The sequence below is a fragment of the Molossus molossus genome, unplaced genomic scaffold (genome assembly GCF_014108415.1).
Source record: "Molossus molossus isolate mMolMol1 unplaced genomic scaffold, mMolMol1.p scaffold_m16_p_5, whole genome shotgun sequence".
Lineage (NCBI taxonomy): Eukaryota > Metazoa > Chordata > Mammalia > Chiroptera > Molossidae > Molossus > Molossus molossus.
The window spans coordinates 78,088,526-78,108,917 of NW_023425388.1; the positions used below are offsets into that span (position 1 = coordinate 78,088,526).

Below are 20,392 nucleotides of genomic sequence, written 5' to 3' on the forward strand. Positions count from 1 at the left end.
TGGACCAAAGAAAGACCCTAAAATCAGTGATTGTCAACTATCTGATGCAACAACTACTTTTATTTTTGGTTCAGTTTCAAAATGTATCCTAATGTTCTGTGAATGTCATAGCATTCACTGCAATAACTACAGATTTTGTTAAACTAGATGGGAATAACTGCAATGAACCCTAAAACAAGAATTTTTCTCATATAAAAAGTTTCATATAGGACAGACAGAAGAAAAAAATTAATCTCTTTCAACCTCCTTTTTCACTGAGGGGTTTCCAGTGACTAGTTTTATATTTTGACTGAGCTGGGAGATATTCTATTTATGAAGAAGTTGGCTAACATGCTTTATTTTTATTCAAATACAACAAAAAGGAGAAAGCAAATACCTGTTACATATATTTTATTTGCACATGCACACAATTTTCATTTGTACTCAGCAACTACTTAATTCAGTATCTTTACTAAAAAACATGGAGCCCTTTATATCTTTCTGTACTGTCAAAAATTATTAGTGACCACTTATAACTTTAATTTTTTAAAATATGGAGCCCTCTAGTGGCAAAATATTTACATCTTACCATATAAGAAAAACATTAAATGAGTTCTCTTTCCTTTTCTTCACAGCAAATCAAATTACTGTATTCTTGTTATGTATTTTAATTAATCCAGTAAGTGTCCTCGTCAAAATAAGTTATACTTATATTACTACCAACAGAAAAATATAGTCTACTTTGAAAATATTTTGAACCTTAGAGAAAGCAGGAGAGGCTAAATGATGGTCAATAACACAAAAAAATGTATCAGACTAAAAACACATTATTCTTCCTCAATGATCACATGCTACATGGTAGTAAAATTAAATGAGTTTAATTTTGTGTGTCAAAATTGTTGCGTATAGAATTTAATCAATATTCTTGCCTCAAATACTAATTGCTACTGTCACTTGATACTTAAATCTCTTTTCTATAGAGATATATAAACCTCCTCTCCATTTGGGAAACTAGAAACTGATTTCTACTGACCAGGACCATCCATTAAAAACACAATAATCAAACAGGTACTGCATGAGGCACCTATAGATTCCTGAAGCTTCACTGGAATGATGTCATTTAACTATTAGAGTAGTCCTGTAAGGTAAGGTGGTAGCCAGTCTCCAGGATGGCCCCCATAAATTCCACCTCCTGGTAGTCCCCTCCCACACAGATTATAGAGACCCGTATAACCAATTGGATACTGCAGAAATGACAGAATTCTGTGGCAATGTCATCATAAAACATATTGTGACTTCAGTCTTGATCTCCCTTGGACTGCTTGCTGTAATGGATGCCAGTTGCAGTATCATGAAAACACTCAAGTAGTCCTATGGAAAGGTCCACGTGCCAAGGAACCTATGAGCCTGCCTGCCACCAGGCACAGTCTTGCCAGGCATGTGAGTGAACCATCTTGAAAGTTATCCTTCAGCCCCAGTCCAGGCTTCACATGAATGCAGCCCAAGGCGACATCTCCACTGCAGCCAGAGTCACCCTGTTAAGCTCCTCCCAAATCCCTGACCCTCAAACTGTGAGATAATAAATGTTAAGTTTCATGCCAATTTATTATACTTCAATAGATAATACAGACTGATACTATTACTGTCTCCATCTGACAGAAGAGCCTGTAAATGTTTAAGACTTTAAATATCTCTAGAAAGATATATAGTTTTCTTTTTCTTTTTTGTTGAACTACTTTACCTCTCTGTGTTTTTTGTCCATTTCCCCAAACATTTAACCTGTAATAATCCAAAATAATCCAATCAATCATATAGAACATTTCTTCTAGCTTTGCTCATTAAGCAGATTAACATCCCTAAACTTAAAAAAAATATATGTATTTTAATTCTTAACAGAAAATAAAAGCATTATTGATGAAATAATATATAGTCTATTTTACCAATGGCCATGTAGCCCAAATTTGTAATGACGTATGTGTAAGTAAGTGAAAATCCTCTTTTCTTATAACTTGTCTTTGTAATCCATAAAGGATGCTAACAGAATAATGCTAATAGAATAATTAATCTAATTTAGTTAAATGCACAAATGTACATGGTGAATAAAAAGCACTTGCTATATGCCAGAAGCTACGATAGTCTAAATATTTTATATTAACCATTTGATCTTCATAACAACTCTATGGAATGGGTTCTATTATCCCCATTTTACAGACATACAGAGGTAAGGAAAGGTTAAGGAACTTTCTCAAGGTCACACATAATAACAGAGGCACGTTTGAACCCCAGCAACAGGTTTCTGAGCCTATGCTCTTAACCAGGGGCCTGCACTAGTTCTCTTAATTTCTAATTTATTTATTTCATAAAGTACTATGGGTAGTAGAAAGACCATGTGCTTTGGAATTAGAATATTTGAGCTATAAAGCAGCTTATATCTGCATGATTTAACTAGTCTCAATCTGTTTTTTGCATCTGTAAAATGGGGTTGTATTTTTATTTTTATGAATATTAAATTTTTATGAATATTAAATAAAAACATGGTTAGGAAACACCTTGCACAGTACCCTACCCATAGCAACATTTATTTATCTATTATCTTTTCCCCACAGGCAGGTTTTTATTAATGCCAATGAAACTTAACCATTATGGTCCCCTTTACTTTCACAGCCTCATCCAAGACACTGTGCCTAATTTCATATTCCTAACTTGTATTCTTTTCCTTTAAGAGGGCCCCCAAATTATATGACCTTCAGAATCCACAAAATCGAGTATCTACCTCTGTTCTTCCCATAAATTATTTCAACACTAAAGCAAGCCCAATGGGCTCCAGTCTGGGTAAGAGAAAATAAATATACTCCATCTTACCTGTTCCACTAAATATAGCTATAAAACCTGGGAAGAATGCATTCTGCAGCTATTTTAGAAGCAAGAAAATAGAAGAACAAATTTTGAAGTACCATTTTCTTCATTCTTTCATGTGCTGGGCCTCAAGCATTTCTGTGGTAGCAGAGGGAGGAGGCAAAAATAGAAGCCCACAAAAGCAAAACTCTGAGCAATGAAATCTTCATTTCTGATTGGAAGAACATTGGTTCCAAAAGGGTGGGGCAAAACCCTGTTGTTTTTATTCTCTCTATCTTCCACCACTTATCCACAGACATGGAACTACATAGCACAGTATAACTAAAGCCCAGCTACCCAACTAGGGAACCAAAATGAAAGATGGCAGAGGAGTTTTTATGAACTCTTGGTCTCATGCCAAGCTACATATGCATGGATCTGATGCTAAACATCATGCACAGACACTGAGAACTGAACTATTGGATAGAGCACTGCTCAATTCCCGGTTTGGCCACTGGGTGGCAAAGATGTGGGACAACTCCAGTAACACTGAAAAGTCTTTGAAAACTGAACTAACTGATAAAGGAAACACAATTCACAGAGGGTCCGTTGAAACTTGAATCCTGAACTTAATTGAATCAAATAATCAATATGTCCAGGATAAAATTCAAAATTAATCAGCATATAAAGAAACAGAAAAGAATCTCAACTTGCATAGGAAAAAAAAAAAAAGAACAGATACCAACTCTGAAATGATGCAGATGTTACTTTCTGACAAAGATTTTAGAGAGGCTTTATAAAAATGTCCCAACCAGTAAGGCAAACACTCTTGGAAAGGATGGGAGGATAGAAAGGACTTAAAGGTGGTATAGCTGCTCTGGTAAACGGTTTAGACATTTCTATATTAACATGCACTTATGATATGACCATGCAATCCCACTCCTAGATATTAACCTGGGAGAAGTCAAAACATGCTCACACAAAAATGTGTATACAAATGTTTACAGTGGCTTTATTAATAATTGCCCTAAATTAAAAAGAACCCAATGGCTAAATAGATAAACAACTGTAATGGGTGTATGAGAATATATATATATATATATATATATATATATATATATCACTCAGCAGAAAAAAAGAATGAGCTATCGATACAAACAACAACTTGGATTAATCTCAGGCATTATAGGAAATGAAAAAAAGTGAGTCTCAAAAGATTACATACCATATGATTCCACTTACACTACATGTTCCAAAAGATAAAACTATAGTAATAAAGAGCAGAACAGTGGTTACCAGGGGTTGGAAGACGGGTGTGACTACAAATAGCATAATAAAATTTTGGGGGGTGATAGAGCTTTTTAAATTTTAACTGTACACAAAACCTATTCATGGTTTTTTTTTGCATTTATTTTCGGATAGAGCGGGAGGAAGAGAGGAAGAGAGAGAGAGAGAAACATTGACATGAGAGAGACACATCGAGTGGCTGCTACCCACACAACCCCAACCAAAGCCGGGGACAAACTGCAACCGAGGTACGTGCCCCTAGCAGGAACCGAACCCAGGCCTCTCTGGTCGACGCTCTAACCGCTGAGCCAAACTGGCCAGGGCCCTATTCATGTTTTAAAGTTCATAGACCTATATACAAAAAGCCAATTTCATTGCCAGTTAACCCAAAAGGTAAAAAAAAAAATTAAATTAAATTCAAGTTAAAAAAACAAACAAAAATAAATTGCTATTGGATTTATTTAAAAAATTAATAAATGATTTTTATCAATTTGCTGATTTAAAGGGCATTTGACCCTTTGCACTAAAGTCCAGTGGAATCAGCTAAACAGCATAAGAATGTAAAATAACTTACAAAGGTATAATCCTACCCAGTATGCTTCCTGCTCTACTGTATATAAAAATCAAGACCAAAATAGCACATGGAAAGAGAAAATCAAAGAACACTATGTCACTGTCAGTCACCAAGCAGCAAATCAGGTCTTCAAGCTGAAAGATAACTAAATTTCCTGAAATAAGAATCTTTGTCTTGGGAAGACCCATTCCAATATTAATAATCCCACCTGGAAATTCCAAGCTATGTTCTCCATCACGTCATGTATGCAGTGTTTTTATTTTCTCTTCCACATTAAAAAACACATGAGGGAATTCCACTTCCAGAAAGATGGCACAGACGTACGTGTCCCTAATGTTCTCACTAAGTGCAACTAAAGACACTGGATATTAATATATAAAATAATCATAAGACTCTGAACATTAGAAAAACATTTGACTAGCTAGACTTCAGGACTCAAGGAAGAACAATATAGTGATGAGTTCCCTGGATTCTCTCTCTCTTTTTTTTAATCGTCACCCGAGGATGTTTTTTAATTGATTATTAGAGAGAGAGGAAAGGAATGAGAAACACAGATGTGAAAGAAAAACATCAGTTAGTTACTCCCGTATGTGCCCTGATCGGGGATCAAACCCGAAACCTAAGTATGTGCCCTGACTGGGAATTGAACTCTCAATCTCTTTGGTGTACTGGATGACGGTCCAAGCAACTGAGCCACCCTACCAGGGCCTGGATTTCCTTTTTGCCCCACATATCCTAGACTTGAAACTGAAGAAACCAGCAATCCAGATATGCCAATAGGGCACAAACAACTAAGTCCCAACAAAAGCCAGGTCTCTCTAGCCAAAAGACCAGCCTAGTGAGACAAAAAGAGACAAATAACTCTACATGAGCCAAACATGACAGAAAAGTCTGTGGCCCCACACCTACCAATGCCAGCTAAGGCCAAGTGTAGAACCTAGACTATCACCCTCACCAGTCTATAAAGATGACCCACAAGCCCCTCAGTGGGGTGGTGTCAGAAAAGGACAAGAAAGGAGCTGGGATTCTCATCTAATGAGCTGGTAACAAGTCCCCTCTCCTCATGCCCAATAGTCAGTAGAAATCTTTGGCAGACAAAGAACTTTATCCCCCACCTAGCAGTAATGTTTCCCTCCCTTTCCCTGCTTGGTTAGTATCAGAGAAGCAGGAGTGAAGTATCAGGACGTTAACCACTGACCAGCAGTAATGACACCACCCTCCCACCCCAACCCTTGGTGTCAGTGGAGGCTACGTGTAAAGCAGTAATGAGGCACTCCTGTCCCTTTCAGTTAGGCTAGTGTCCGCACAGGCCTACTGGGGGTGAGTGGAACACTTCCACCTGTGCCTGGAAGTAACAAGGAGCCCCTTTATCCTCTGGGTGTCAATGGAGCCCAACTGGGGAAACTAGACTTCTTATCCAGCAGTAGTAAGATGGTGCCATCCCTTCTCCCTGCTAGAGCAGTGTCAGAGAAAATCAGTTAAAGCAGGAGGTTTAAATAAGATCTAAAATTTCACAAAATAATGTCCCAAATATCCAAGTTTCAATCAAAAGTCACTTCTCATACCAAAACCAGAAATATTCCAACTTGAATGAAAAAAGAAAGTCAATAGATGATAAGTTAAAGAGAAAGATGTTAGAATTATCTGACAAAGATTTTAAAGTAGCCATCCTAAAAATGCTCAGTGAGCAGCTGCAAATGTGTCTGAAACAAATGAAAACAAAACGTCTCAACTGAAAATATAAAAAAGAACCAAATGAAAGAAAATTTTGAAACTGAAAAACACAATAGTCAAAATAAACTTAAATAAATGAGTTCAACAGCAGAATGAAAGGGACAGAAGAAAGAACCAGTGAACTAGATAAGAAAACAATAAAAATTAACCAATGTAAACAAAATAAAAACTGAAAAAAGTTAAACAGAGCTTCAGGGATCTATGGAACAAAAACAAAAGATCTAAAATTGATGTCACTGAAACCCAGGAAGAATGGAGAAAAGAGGGTAGGGCTAAAAACAAACAATGGCTAAATACTCCCCAAACTGGGCAAGAGACACCAAGACACATCACAGTCAAATTCCTGAAAATAAATCACCTTACCCTAAACTTCATCCAAATCTTGAATGAGGCAAGAAAGAAAAAAGACCTTACTATATGGAGGGAAAACAATTCAAATGACAGTAGATTTCCAATCTGAAATCATAAAGAAGATCAGAAGGCAACAGCACATTTTTGAGCTGAAAGAAAATAAACTGTTAACCTAGAATCCTATACCCAGTGAAAATATGCTTCAGGAAAGAAGAGAAAATACATTCTCAGATTAAGGTAAACTCAGCATTTTCATTAGCAGACCTAACCTAAAATAATGGTTAAAGAAGTTCAATAAACAAAAAAGGGGTGAAAATAAAAGAAGAAAACTTGGAATATCAGAAATAAAAAAAGAACATGATAAAAATATGAGCAAATACAACAGGCTTGCTTTCTTCTCTTAGGTTTTCTAAATTATGTTTGATTGTTGAAACAAATTGAAAGTGTGTGTCTACGTGTAATGTAGATAAAGCATTTAAGACAATTATATTATAAATGGAGGAAGTAAAAGACATAAGGAGGTAAATGCACTAATTTAAAAGGGTGTCAGTGGATTTCAAAACATGATCTAAGTATGCTGTCTACAAAAAACTCATTTTAGTTATAATGATATAGGTTGACTGAAATTTTAAAAAACAGAAATGGTATATATGAAAACATTAATCAAAATAAACCAAGAGTTCCCTGGTTGGTTTGGCTCAGTGGTTAGAGCATCAGCCCACGGACCAGAGAGACCCAGGTTCGGTTCCCGCTAAAGGCACGTACCTTGGTTGCAGTTTGTCTCTGGCCTGGTTGGTGTCGTGTGGGTGGCAACCAGTCGATGTGTCTCTCTCACATTGATGTCTCTCTCTTGCTTTTCCTCCCCCTCTCCCTCCTACTCTATCTCAAGATAAATGTAAAAATATCTTTGGGCGAGGATAAAAAAATAATAAATAAATTAACAGTGCTATAGTAATCAGAAAAAGTAGGCTTCAGAGCAAAGAAATTTACAAGACATAGAGAACAACATTACATCATGATAAAAGGGCTAACCATATAACCAAGAAGATATAGCTATCCTAAATGTGTATGTACCAATAACAGTAACCAAACATGTGAAGTGAAAATTTACAAGACTGAAATGAGACAGAGATAAATCCAGTTAGAGTGGGAGCCATCAACAATCCTCTCTCAGCAACTGATCCATTAGAGAGAAATTCTGAAGGGATGTACAAGAACGCAACAATATCAAACAACAGGATCTAATACACATTCTTTTTCAAGTGCCCAAAGAATACACACCAAGAAAGACTACATACTAGGCTATAAAGCAAGTTCATCAACAAATTTAAAATAATTTAAATCTTATAGAGTGTGTTCTCTATTGGAATCAAATTAGAAATCATTAACAGAAAGATAACAGGAAAACTCCCTAATGTGGAAACTACACAATATACTTATAAATAATCCATGGATCAAAAGTCTCAAGGAAAATTTTTTTAAAATACATTGAACTAAATGAAAGTAAAAATATAGCTAATTTTCCTTTGATAGAGAAAAATCTTATAAGTCAATAACTTAAGTTCCCACCTCAAGAACCTGGAAAAGTATAAAAATAAACCCAAACAAGCAAAAATTAAGAAAATAATAAAGAGCAGAAATCAAAGAAAATTGAAATGAAAAAATTATTTTGGTATTACCCTGATACCAAAAGCAAAGATAATACCAAAAAGGGAAGCTACACACCAATATCCCTCATCAGTACAGATGCAAGAATCCCTAAGAAAATCTTAGCAAATACAATTCAGCAATGTGTAAAACAAATTATACAACATAACCAGGGATTTATTTCAGGAATACAAGTATGGTTCAATATTCAAAAATCAATTAATATAATCTACCACATTAACATGTAAAAGAAAAAAATCATATGATCACAACATCAATTCAGAAAAAGTATTTTTAAAAACTTCTAAAATGAGTACAAGAGTATATAAGGTAAAAAAGAAAAACCCACAAAAATCAATTGTATTTTTATATAGGAGCAATAAACATATGGACATCAATATTAAAATATTTTTATATACCAGAAATAAACATGTAGACACCAAAATTAAAAATACGTATCATTGCCCTGGCTAGGTGGCTCAGTTGGTTGAAACATCATCCTGTATACACCAAAAGGCTACAGGTTCAATCCCCAAGTCAGGGTGTGTACAGGAGGCAACCAATCGATGCTTCTTTCTCACATGGATGTTTCTCTCCCTCTCTCTCTTTCTCCCACTTCCTCTCTCTCTAAAATCAATAAAAACATATCCTTCGGTGAGAATTAAAACAAATATACTATCATTTACAATATTAAAAAATGAAACAGTTCATTGTAAGTCTAATAAAACAAGCCTAATACATATATGTTGAAAATTACAAAATGCTGATCATAAAAATTTTTAAGTTCTAAATAAATGCAATAGCATACTGCATCCAAGAACTAGAAGACTAAATAGAAAAAAGATGTCACTTGTCCCCAAACTAATATACAGATTTATCACAATTCTTTAAAAAAAATTCCAGCAAGATTTTTGTAGATATAGATCTAAACAAGATTATTCTAGATTTTATATGGAAAGGCAAAGAAACTAGAATGGCTCAAATAGTTCTGGAAAAGAAGAATAAAGGGTAAGAAGTCAACCCACCTGATTTCAAGGCTTATTATATACCTGTGATAATCGAGAATATATGATATTGGTGGAAGAACAGACACATAGATCAATGAAACAGACTAGAGAATCCAGAAATAGATCCATATAAATATGCCTATCTAATTTTTGACCAAGGCACAAAAGCAAGCCAGTGGAGGAAGAATAGCCATTTCAAACTAATGATGCCAAAGCAACAGGACATCCATAGGCAAAATAAGGACCCTGACCTAAGACTAACATCATATATAAAAATTAACTCACAATGAATAATGGACTAAATGTAAATACAAAACTCTAAAACTTTTACGGGTAAAATGTACAAGAAATCTTTAGAATTTAGGGCTAGGTTAAAAATGCTTGGACTGGGACTCGACAACAAAACCCCACTCCACAAAAAGAAATATTGATGAAGTGAAATCCATCAAAATTTAAAACGTTTGCTCTGCCAAAAATCCTATAAAAAAGATAAAAAGATAAGCTACAAACTGGAATAAAATACATGTCAAATACATATCTAACAAAGAACTAGTATCTAGAATACAGCGTGGGGCCAAAGTAAGTTTATAGTCATGAGTATGTAAAACACAGATTTTATTCTTTTATTATTATTTATTAATTATTGCATTATTTTCCTTATGAACTGTAAACCTACTTTTGCCCCACCCTGTACATATAAAAAAAACTTTCAAAATGCAACAGTAAAAATTGAACATGCAATTATCGTTATAACCCCATAATTGCACTCCTGGGCATTTCTCCATCAGAAATGAAAACTAATTCATAAGAAAATATGTACATAAATGTTCATAGCAGCTTTATTCATAATAGCCTCAAACTGGAAACAACTCAGATAAATTTCAACATGTGGTTAAACAAACTGTTATATCTCCACACCACAGAATACTATTCAGAATAAAAAACTATTGATACAACAAATTACATGAATCTCTAGAGAATTATGCTGAGTGAAAAAAAAAAAGTGTACTATCAGACTTTATATCTGTAACACTCTTGAAATGACAAAATTATAAAAATGGAGGACAGCGTCCGCCTGGTGTGGCTCAGTGGATTGAGCGTCTTCCCATGGTCTGAGAAGTCCAGGTTCAATTCCCAGTCAAGGCGTGTGCCTTGCGGGCTCAATCCCCAGTAGGGGGCGTGCAGGAGCCAGTCGATAGATGTTTCTCACATCGATGTTTCTATCTCTCTTTCCCTTCCTTTGTCTCAAAAAAAAAAAAAAAAAAAAATCAATGAAAACATATTTTTTAAAAATGGAGGACACATTACTGGTTGCAAGAAGTTATAAAGGGGGTAGGGACAAGAGAGAAGTAGATGTGGCTATAAGAAGGGCAACATGAGGGATCCCTGAGAAAGGCTCTTCATATTGACTGCATATATGTCAGCACTCTGGTTGTAACACTGTACTATAGTTTTGCAAGAAGTTAGCACTGGAAAAACAAAGATAAAGGGTACATAACATCTCTCTGTATTACTTCTGATAAGTGCATGTGAATCCATAATTATGTCAAAATAAAACATTTAAAGACATTTATAAAACAATATTAATTTTAAAAACCCCACAAACAAAAAGCAGGTGAGTACTATGTGTTTCTTTGTGTTCTCATTCCTTGGGTGGAAAGTGTCTCCTTTGCAGGGCCTTGGGTTAAGGTTACCAAGTCAGCTTTTACTTTCACTGTACACTCCTTAACTGATACCATTCATTCTGGAAGCTTCAATTACCATATGCCAATGATTGCCAAGTTTATATTTCAGCCCATTTCTCTTCTGAAGTCCAGATATATTTTATTGATAAATGAAAATTCAATCTAGGTATCTTACAGGCACTTCAAGCTCAACGCATGTACATTTGAACACATCATCTTTCCCTACAGCCTCCAGCTCTGTTTCTCTTGGGGCTTTCCTTTTTTGTTGGTTGTCACTATACTGTCCAATCTACCGGATGCTAAAGCTGGTATGTGGTTTCCCTGTCTTACTCTAACACATTTAGTCAATCAAAAAACACCGCTAATTCAAGTTCCTAAATCCTCACTGCCACCACCTGGCCTAAACCACCACTATAACAATCTTTTAATGATTTCTGCACCCCCCCATATATGCCTCCCTCCAAAGTATACCTTCTGTAGCAATCAGACTGGTCTTTACAAAATGCAAATCCAAATACTCCACTCCCTAGCTTAAAATTTTTCAGTGTTACCCCCTATGCTTGCCGTAATCTCATCAGAACACACAAAAGCCCATATATTCTGGTTTCTACCTATATTATACCACCTTTTTTGCGCTTTTATAAACTCCAGTAATAACAGATTCTTCTAGTTCCTCTTAGGTATCCTTCTCTTTCTCACCTCAGGCCCTTTGCACTTTCTCCTACCACTCCCAGCCCAATCTACTTATAAATCTACTAGTCAGATCTTTTCCTACCTATCACTTTTTCCAAGATGGGTTTTCTTGAGCCCCCAGACTAGAGTAGGTCCCTTGCCAAATAAGAATAAGGATACCTATACAACTTCAAATAAATCTAATTAAAGTGTTTTATTAAAAATAAATAATTCTAAGATCATGCAAAGATGATATCTAAGGGACAAATCAATATATTCTATTTCAATATATAAATCATACATATTTGGCTTGGTGTTTTATTTAGGTTAACTTAGGCCAACTTGCTAAGACCCCTGACATCCATTTTCTCTGCAGCTTTCTATATACAGAGAACAACAATAGTAATTCTCCTAGTAACAGGCACTGTCATTCATAATCAAACTATGACTGTGATATCAGACTTCCAGCCTCCAGAGCTGTGGGAAATAAATTTCTGTTGTTTATAAGCCACCCAGTCTATACTTTGCCATAGCAGCCTGCATTGACTAAGACAGAAAATTGGTACTAAAAGTGTGGTGATGCTCTAACAAATACCTAAAAATGAGAAGTGGCTTTGGAACTGAGCAATGGGTAGAGGCTGGAAGAGTTTGGGGATGAACAGTAAAAAAAAGTGTACATTACTGTAAACAGACCATTAAAAGTAATTCATTCTGGTGAAGGCTCAGAAGAGAAGAGTGGCAGGGAAAGCCTCAATCTTCCTAGAGAAAACCTAAGAATGGAGTTGTGAACAGACTGTTCATGGAAACATGAACAGTAAAGGCCATTCTGATGAGATCTTGGAAAAGAGGAACATGTTATCGGAAACTGAAGGAAAGGCCATCTTTTTATAAAGTAGCAAAGAACATGGCTGAATTGTTCATGTCGTAGTATTTTATGGAAAACAGAACGTGTGAGTGATAAAGTGTGAGTGATGAAATTGGATTTTTGGCTGAACCTTTTTTCTAAGCAAAGTGTTGAAGGTGCAGCTTGGCTTCTCTTGAATGCTTATAAAAAATGCAAGAAAAAAATTATTTAAAGGTAGTATTTTTAATCAAAAGGAAAGCAGAAATTTAATAAAAAATAGAAAATTCTCAACTTTTCTATATTGTAAGAGTCTTGGAAGAGAACACTAAGGATCTGACCAAGAGACCTTTAAATAAGAGATTAGTGAATCCAGAATTTATTCAGCCACCCCAACAGGAAAACAGCCAAATTGTACTGAAGTTTCAGAGACAAGAAAGAATGAAGATTAGTTGTCAGACTTCTCAAACACATAAAACAGAACCATAGAAGTATTCTACTGGAACGTGTATTATTCTTCAAGACAAGGGAAGAAGTCCAGAGGCAACTCAGTGATTGTCAGGGCTTCCTCCTCACTATCAAAAGGGACTAGGTCATTGCTTGTGTTTCAAAAAGCCAGAAGACCTTCCCACCCCAAACCATGGCAGGCAGTGAGGGAGTGGCTACTTCCATCTAGATTTCAAAGGATGGAGCAGCCTGGAGCTACAGGGGCAGAAGGAAAGCGGAGGACATGGCAAGGGCAAGGCCATCATAAAGACCCCCACTACAGTAATACCCCACAGAGTTTTAGGAAGAAGGTTGAAACCACTAAGAAACCCCAAACCAAAAGAGCCACAGGCATTCCATTCAGCCTGGAAAGTTGCTTGGGCTATACCCAGTGAAGCGATGGGAGCAGGGTTGCCTTGAGTATATCCAGAAGTTGACCCCGGCTTCAGTGGGTCTGGTGAGCAGAGCATCGAGTTCAAGATTATTCTCTAGACTTAAGATCTGATTTCATTTGCCCTATTGGGTTTTGACTTGCTTGGGGGTCTATCGCACCCCTTTCTTTCCTATTTCTCCCCTTTTTGAATGTGAATTTTTAATTCTATGCCTGTCCCGCCATCATACTTTGGAAGCACATAACCTGTTTAATTTCACAGGTTCACAGGTGGAGAAAAATTTGTCTCGAGATAACTCATACCTTTAGTCTCACCCATATCTCATGTAGATAACATTTAGTTGATACTTTAGATTTCTGAGTTAATGTAGAACTAGTTAAGACTTTTGCGGCAACTGGGATGGAATAAATTTATTTTGTATACCAGGAGGACATAAATTCTGCCTCAAGGGCAGAATACTATGGCCTAAATGTTTCCCCCCAAAATTCATGTGTTGAACTATTAATGTCCATTGTGATGATATCAGGTAGAGCATTGAGAGGTGCTTATGACATGAAGGTGAAGCCCTCATGAATGGAATTAGTACTTTCATTTTTATTGTTTTTAGGGCTGCCATTCAAGAGCCCCTTTTTTTTCAATTACAATTTACATTCAATATTATTTTGTATTAGTTTCAGGTGTACAGCATAGAGATTAGTGCTTTTATAGATGAGAATTCCCTTAATCTTTTGGTCATATTAGGTAACAAGTCTGTGACCCTGCCCTGGCCAGTGTGGCTCAGTTGGTTGGTGTCCTCCCATGCAGCAAAAGGTTGCCCATTGGATTCCTGGTCAGGACATAGGCCTGGGTTTCGGGCTCAATCCCTAGGTAGGGGTCATGCAGGAAGTAGTCAATCAGTGTTTCAGTCTCTCTCTCCCTCTTCTTCCTCTCTCTCTCTCTCTCTCTAAAAACCAATGAAAAGTCTTAGAAAAAAAAAGTCTGTGACCCAGAGGAGAGCCCTCACCTGGCCAGGCTGGCACACTGACCTTGGACTTCCAGCCTCCAGAACTATGAGAAATAAATGTTTATAAGCCATCCAGTCCGTGCATTTTGTTAAAGCAGCCTGAACAACTAAGACAGGCTGTTATTTATTGTGAATACTTAGTAGCCAGTACACTATTTTCTTGCAATTCTTTGTCATTTTATAGGCCTTAAGGGCAACTTCATACATATTCAAACTTTTTTAGAGGTTAAATTTACTGTGTAAAAAAACACATGCTTTATAATACCAAAAACTGACCCAAAAGTTTGGTTATCCGGTATTCTTTCTAGAGTTTGATGAGCTCCACTCAGTTTCTTAAATAATAAAAACAATAATAAAGAAAAAAACACATAAAAAAATGACTGCTGTGCTGTGCCATGTAAAAAGTAATTTGGTTGGAACTTTAGAAGATATTCCTATAAGCACTCTCTGAATAGTAATTTAGAGAGGTTAGGCTTTGAGGTCTTTACATTTTAATTTTCTACAAGAAGTATTTGCAAAGAATGTGTATTTCCCAACTCATTTTTTTTCTGATATCCCATCTTGATTTCAAATTAAATATGGATACTTTGTACTGAGTACTACTCAAGAATTAACTAATTCCACTAGAAATTATACCTTAACCAATGTGTCATATTGCAGTTTCTAAACTGCATTCTTTTATATGGCTAATGTATACATGGTTCATAGTTCTATGAACATTTAATCCTCATTTTCTGTTAAAAACATCTGGTTAAAAGCATCATTTTGAAGCATATAAATAATGAGGGGGTTACAAGATTGGATTTCAGGCTATTATACAAGAAATAGCCATGTAAAAATACAACCACTATTAATTCAAGTAATTTAAATATGCTTACAAAATAGAAAATAGACGCTTGGGACAACTGGGGCAAAAGAAGCAGGGGATGCTTTAAAAGTGCTGCTTTACAGAGTATTACAGCTGATACTCTCTGCAAGCCACAGGTTAATAAAAGCAGGTGTTTCCAAACTGTAGAGGAGGACATGCAATCAAACCTATATTGACCAAAGGCTAGAAAAGAAGCCTAGTATGATTGACTAAATTTACTTATAAAGCCTTTTTGTTTCAACCACTGCTACTGAAAACCTTTCCAAATGTATTATGGTATACTTTGTTATTTTAGTAAGTACACTATAGAGAATATAATTAAATCACTGGTGACTGCAGGTTTTATCATACATTATGGTCAGCCTTGTTGTGAGCATCAGTTTTCATTGGACCCTAATGAAGATGTGCACATGGGGCTAGATGAATCCAGACAGGCCCTAAGCTATTCATTCTTTGGATGCTCTTCTTCTTCTTCTTCTTTTTTAAAACTAAATTGTTTTAAATCAATTTTTTAAAGGGGAGGAAAGGAACTTATTTTCCTATAAGTCAAAAGCTGGAAAAATAAACCTGGTTATCTGAGCTTTTCCTATATCATTGGAGCTTTTCTAAAGTAATAGGTATTCTTGAAAAATCTGTTCCATTTCAACACTTTTAAGGAAATGAGTGGCCAAAGGCAAAGCTGGTAGAAAAGAAAGGTAAAATCCAATTCCAGTGTGGAGAAGAAAACAATACTGAAGAAAGCTGTGCAATATCCAGTTATTTACTAAGTATGTCTTATGTACTAAGCATGCTTATAAGCATTGTCAAGCACTATGGATACAGCAAGCCTTTCCTGCCTGGGCCTCCGTTTCTCCATCTGCAAAATTAGAAAATTGGCCATATATCCCTCTCCCTTAATATATAAAACTTTCCCATTGTATAATTCATTATATGCAAGGTGATATTATCATTAATTGTGTTGGGGGGGGAGTAGAGAGTGGAGGGTGGAAATAATTTTCCAGGGGAAGATAGGATGCTCAAACTCCTGAGAATGCAGTTATTTAGTCATTCTAGCTAGTCATTTTCTCCTCTTTTATTGCTCTGGGCAGAACACTAAATGAAAAACAAATCACTAAACAAGAATGCCATGATAAACTCAACACATTGCCTTTTATTTATTTATTACTTTTTTTTCTTTATTGATTTTTAGAGAGCAAGGAAGGGAGAGAGAGATAGAAACATGGATGAGAGAGAACATCAATTGGCTGTTTCCTGCATGGTCCCCACTGGTGATCTGGCCCACAACCTGGACATGTGCCCTGACCGGGAATCGAACCGGTGCATGGGTTGATGCTCAACCACTGAGCCACACAGGCTGGGCGACACACTGCCTTTTAAAAGAAAGGCATTACACAAATTGTTCAGGAGAATACTATGGACAGGATGTATTTTGATTTTGGAAAGGCATCTGACAAAGTTATTTGAGGGGGAGCAGAGTGTGTCACCCCAAAATATGCCTTTTGGGGATATTATTTCAAGTTAGTTATTTCTGAGAAACAAAAGACTCAAAATAGTCTTTTACATGCCCGCCCCTCTTTCTTGCCTAAATAAAATTAGATAGAATAACCTGCTTAAAGAAAGGGAGCTTATCACTTTATAAGTCTGTTAGAGTTCTGTCTGTTTTATGTCCCATTCTTTTTTTATTTTTTTATTTTGAGAGTAAGTTTATTAAAGCTGGGGACAGTGAAACATGGAATGGAGGACCTAGGGCAGAAGTTTCAGCTCAATGGAAAGTCAGAGAAAAGGGGCCTTGGAGACAGGTTCAGGGGGGTTAGCCTGATACATCTGCATCCCCATTCCTGAAGGTCTTTGACCAAAATGGCCTCAACTGCCCAATTTGTCCTTCAGTGAGATATTTTTTTGGAGCCCCCTTATGTATATTTGTAATAAACTTGCTCTTTTTCTCCAGTTAATCTGTCTCATGTCAACTGTATTATTAGACCAGCCAGAAGAACTTAGAAAGGTAGAAGGGACATTATTTTTCCTCCCTTACATATTGAATACAAACATCAACACAAGCTGTATAGTCAAATGAGTTCTTAACTTTGAACAGCAAGTGCTGAGTGATAAATCAGAAGGAACACTGGAAAATGAACTGTGGATTCAAATGAATGGTCTAGATCACTCATTAAAATTGCTGCTATATGCATATAATAAACTTTTGGCATTCAGTTTGGATACATCCCTCTCCTTGTGTGGAATAACTGATTCATTGGATTTTCCTCTTATATTTCACAAGCATAAATGAAAACCTGGAACTACAGAAAAAAAAAAAAAAGAAGAAATATACAAGCATGGAGTAGGAGAGGCCTGGCATTAGCACAGTTCATGTGAAAAACAATTAAGAGCTTGAGCTGAGTTCAAACTCACCAGGAGTCTACAGTGTTACATGACTGCCAAAAAAGCTATCATAACCTTTGCCACCAATAACAGAAGTGTAGCATTCAGAACAGGGAGTTAAAGCTTTACTGTATTCTCTGCATCCTGTTCTGGGCACTACACATCTAGAATGATGGGTTAAGTCACCAAGGCATCCTAGTTAAGAGTGATACTGACAAAGAAGAGTAATTCCATGACAGGGAGAGGCCAGAATGGGAAAAAACCTAGAAAGCAAGTCCTGAAGACTGAAGCAACTAGGACTATTTAGCCTGGAAAAGCTAAGTCTTGATGGAGAGATATTAAGTAGTTCATGAACTTCAAGTGTCAAAGTTCAAACCTAAGAGGACACATAACAAAGAAGATTTGGTGTTGATCCAAACAGTACCCAAAAGAGAATGGGCTGCTTCATCACTGGGGATGTTCAGGATATGCAACTACTGTCAACTCTGGCTAGAAACACCTGGGAATAGTTTTAAGTCTGTCAATGCCCAGGCCCCAGCCCCGACCAATTAATTAGAATCTCTGAGGCAGGGCCTGGGCAATGGAAGGTGCCAAAAGTTCTCCAGGGGTTTCTAATGTGCACTTGAGAATGACCAAGTTAATACAATCAGGATGGGCACCTGTTCCTGTGGCATAACGGGGATTCCTTCTCAGAAACCTGCAGGTTTACTTCCCAGACCTTTTGTTCTAGAATCTTTTCCAATTTTAACTTATTAACGTTAATCTCTATGATCATAAAGATTAGCTCTCTTTGCACATATCTGAGAAGAAATGAAGTTTAAATGGTACAGTCTCTTAAAGGGAAAAATTTAGGTTGACTTATAATCACTAGCTTATTCTATTCATGAATAAGAGCTTTCAACAATTTAAACACAACTATCTCTGTGGAAAAGGGCAACAGTACTAGCACATTTATATGTTGATAACTTGAACAATTTAATTCCAAAGTTTTGTGAAATAAATTTAAAACACCAACATTCAAGAATTCTCAAGTTTCTCATATGATAAAATAACAGTTATAATCGGGCAGAAACTACTTTGTCGTTTGAATGGTCTCTGCCACACTAGCTTATCTAACATACATGATAAAATAATGTTATATTTTCCTACTTTAAATATTCTCTAAAACTTTTTATAATAGAACAGCCTGAGTATTTCGTAACCAATATACAGTTCTCCATATCTCCTTTGGTGTTGGTTATATTCCTATTCTTAATCCTATTCTTTTTACTGAATAAAAACATTTATACATATTCCCTAATTTCCTTTGAAAAGATACATCCATTTGCGTTCAAAAGTCTTCTGGCTATAATATAGGTCAGGCATCACTCTGGTGGGTGGGGTTACAATTCTAAATTTTAGTGGCCCCTCCAGATTTTTCCACTTAGCCATAACACACCCTCTAAACTTTAAAACTTTCACTTTAGGTTACAGTAAATCATCAACCATTTCCTTTTACTTTTGCCATCTGTCAACGCAAAAACTCCTAATGAATCTGAAGCTTCTTCTAGTCTACTGAAGTCTCTCTCATTAATCTTTGTCATGCGGTTCATAAATAATGAGAGAGGTATTAAAGATCATCATCTTGTTTACAGACAACCACCACCAAGAGAGCCTGGAATAACACCGTGGATTTGACTAAACATTCAGCCTGAACGAGCATTTCAGGAGTCCTGACATGGGGACTAAGCACACATTTAACATTTCACCAATAGCTGGTTAACTGTACCATGTTTCAAGTAACGACTGCCCTTGCCATATCAAAACACTAGAAAGAATTCCGACCTTACAGCCATCTGAACAGCTGCTGGGCGGACAGTTTGCTCCAAAGCCAACAGTCACCTTTCCATTTTCAAGCACATACCTCTCACAGAAATGTTTTCAGTGCAGCAGTCTACAGAGCTGGTTTAACACCGGCAAGATGTGACAACAAAATTCATGATGATTTTGCTTTTTCATCAGCCTGCCCCTTTCTCTTTTTTAAATTCTTCCCTCCCCCTACATCCCCCAAAGAAAACCAAACCAACAATACTTCCACAAAACCTGACTCAGACTTATGAATATAATGCTTTCAGTGAAAGCAGACCAGCTTTATAGGAGAACAGCTTTCAAGAGAAGCAGGAAGCTGATCTGAGCAGCAGAGAGCAGGGATGGGGCGGAGCAGAAAGGAACTGAGCTGGGGGGGAAGCGAAGCACAGAGTCCTGGCTGCTTCTAGTTACTTATTGACAGTTTCATCTTATAGCACAGATTTACGAAGAGGGTGAGCATCCGTCCTGCCGTTCCTTTTTCTTTCTTTTACAAATCTCTGTCAATCTGGTAGACTATTACACAGGGGAAAATGAGGCCTTACAGCCTCGCCAGAGCCCAGTTGCAGGGAAATGATGTAAGCTTCCCACCTCCCACCAGCCCCTGCTCTGCCAATCCACCTCTACTCTGACCTGTTAACATCCCCCTCCCCCAGTTCCACTGCCTAGGGGCCCGCAGGGCCCCAGGCCAGCTTTGCTGTGTCCTACTGTGCCACAGAAAGTATTTGCTGGGGGATAAGAAGTATTTTTGTTTTGAGAAAAGTCTTCAATGAAAAAGCAAATGCTTCTCTGTTTGAAAAATAATGC

At 36.6% G+C, this 20,392-nt stretch overlaps 1 protein-coding gene across 8 annotated transcripts in view; it reads right to left on the bottom strand.

Annotated features, from left to right (window-relative positions):
* BBX (BBX high mobility group box domain containing) overlaps positions 1–20,392 on the bottom strand; it is a 285,638-nt gene that overhangs the window by 187,270 nt on the left and 77,976 nt on the right. The window contains exon 1 of one of the 8 annotated variants that reach the window (XM_036242410.1): positions 19,644–19,662. The exons of the other annotated variants lie outside the window; for them this stretch is intronic. The gene's annotated coding sequence lies outside the window, so the exon portion shown is untranslated. Of the gene's footprint in view, positions 1–19,643; positions 19,663–20,392 lie in introns of those variants that run through there. 8 annotated transcript variants of the gene reach the window in all.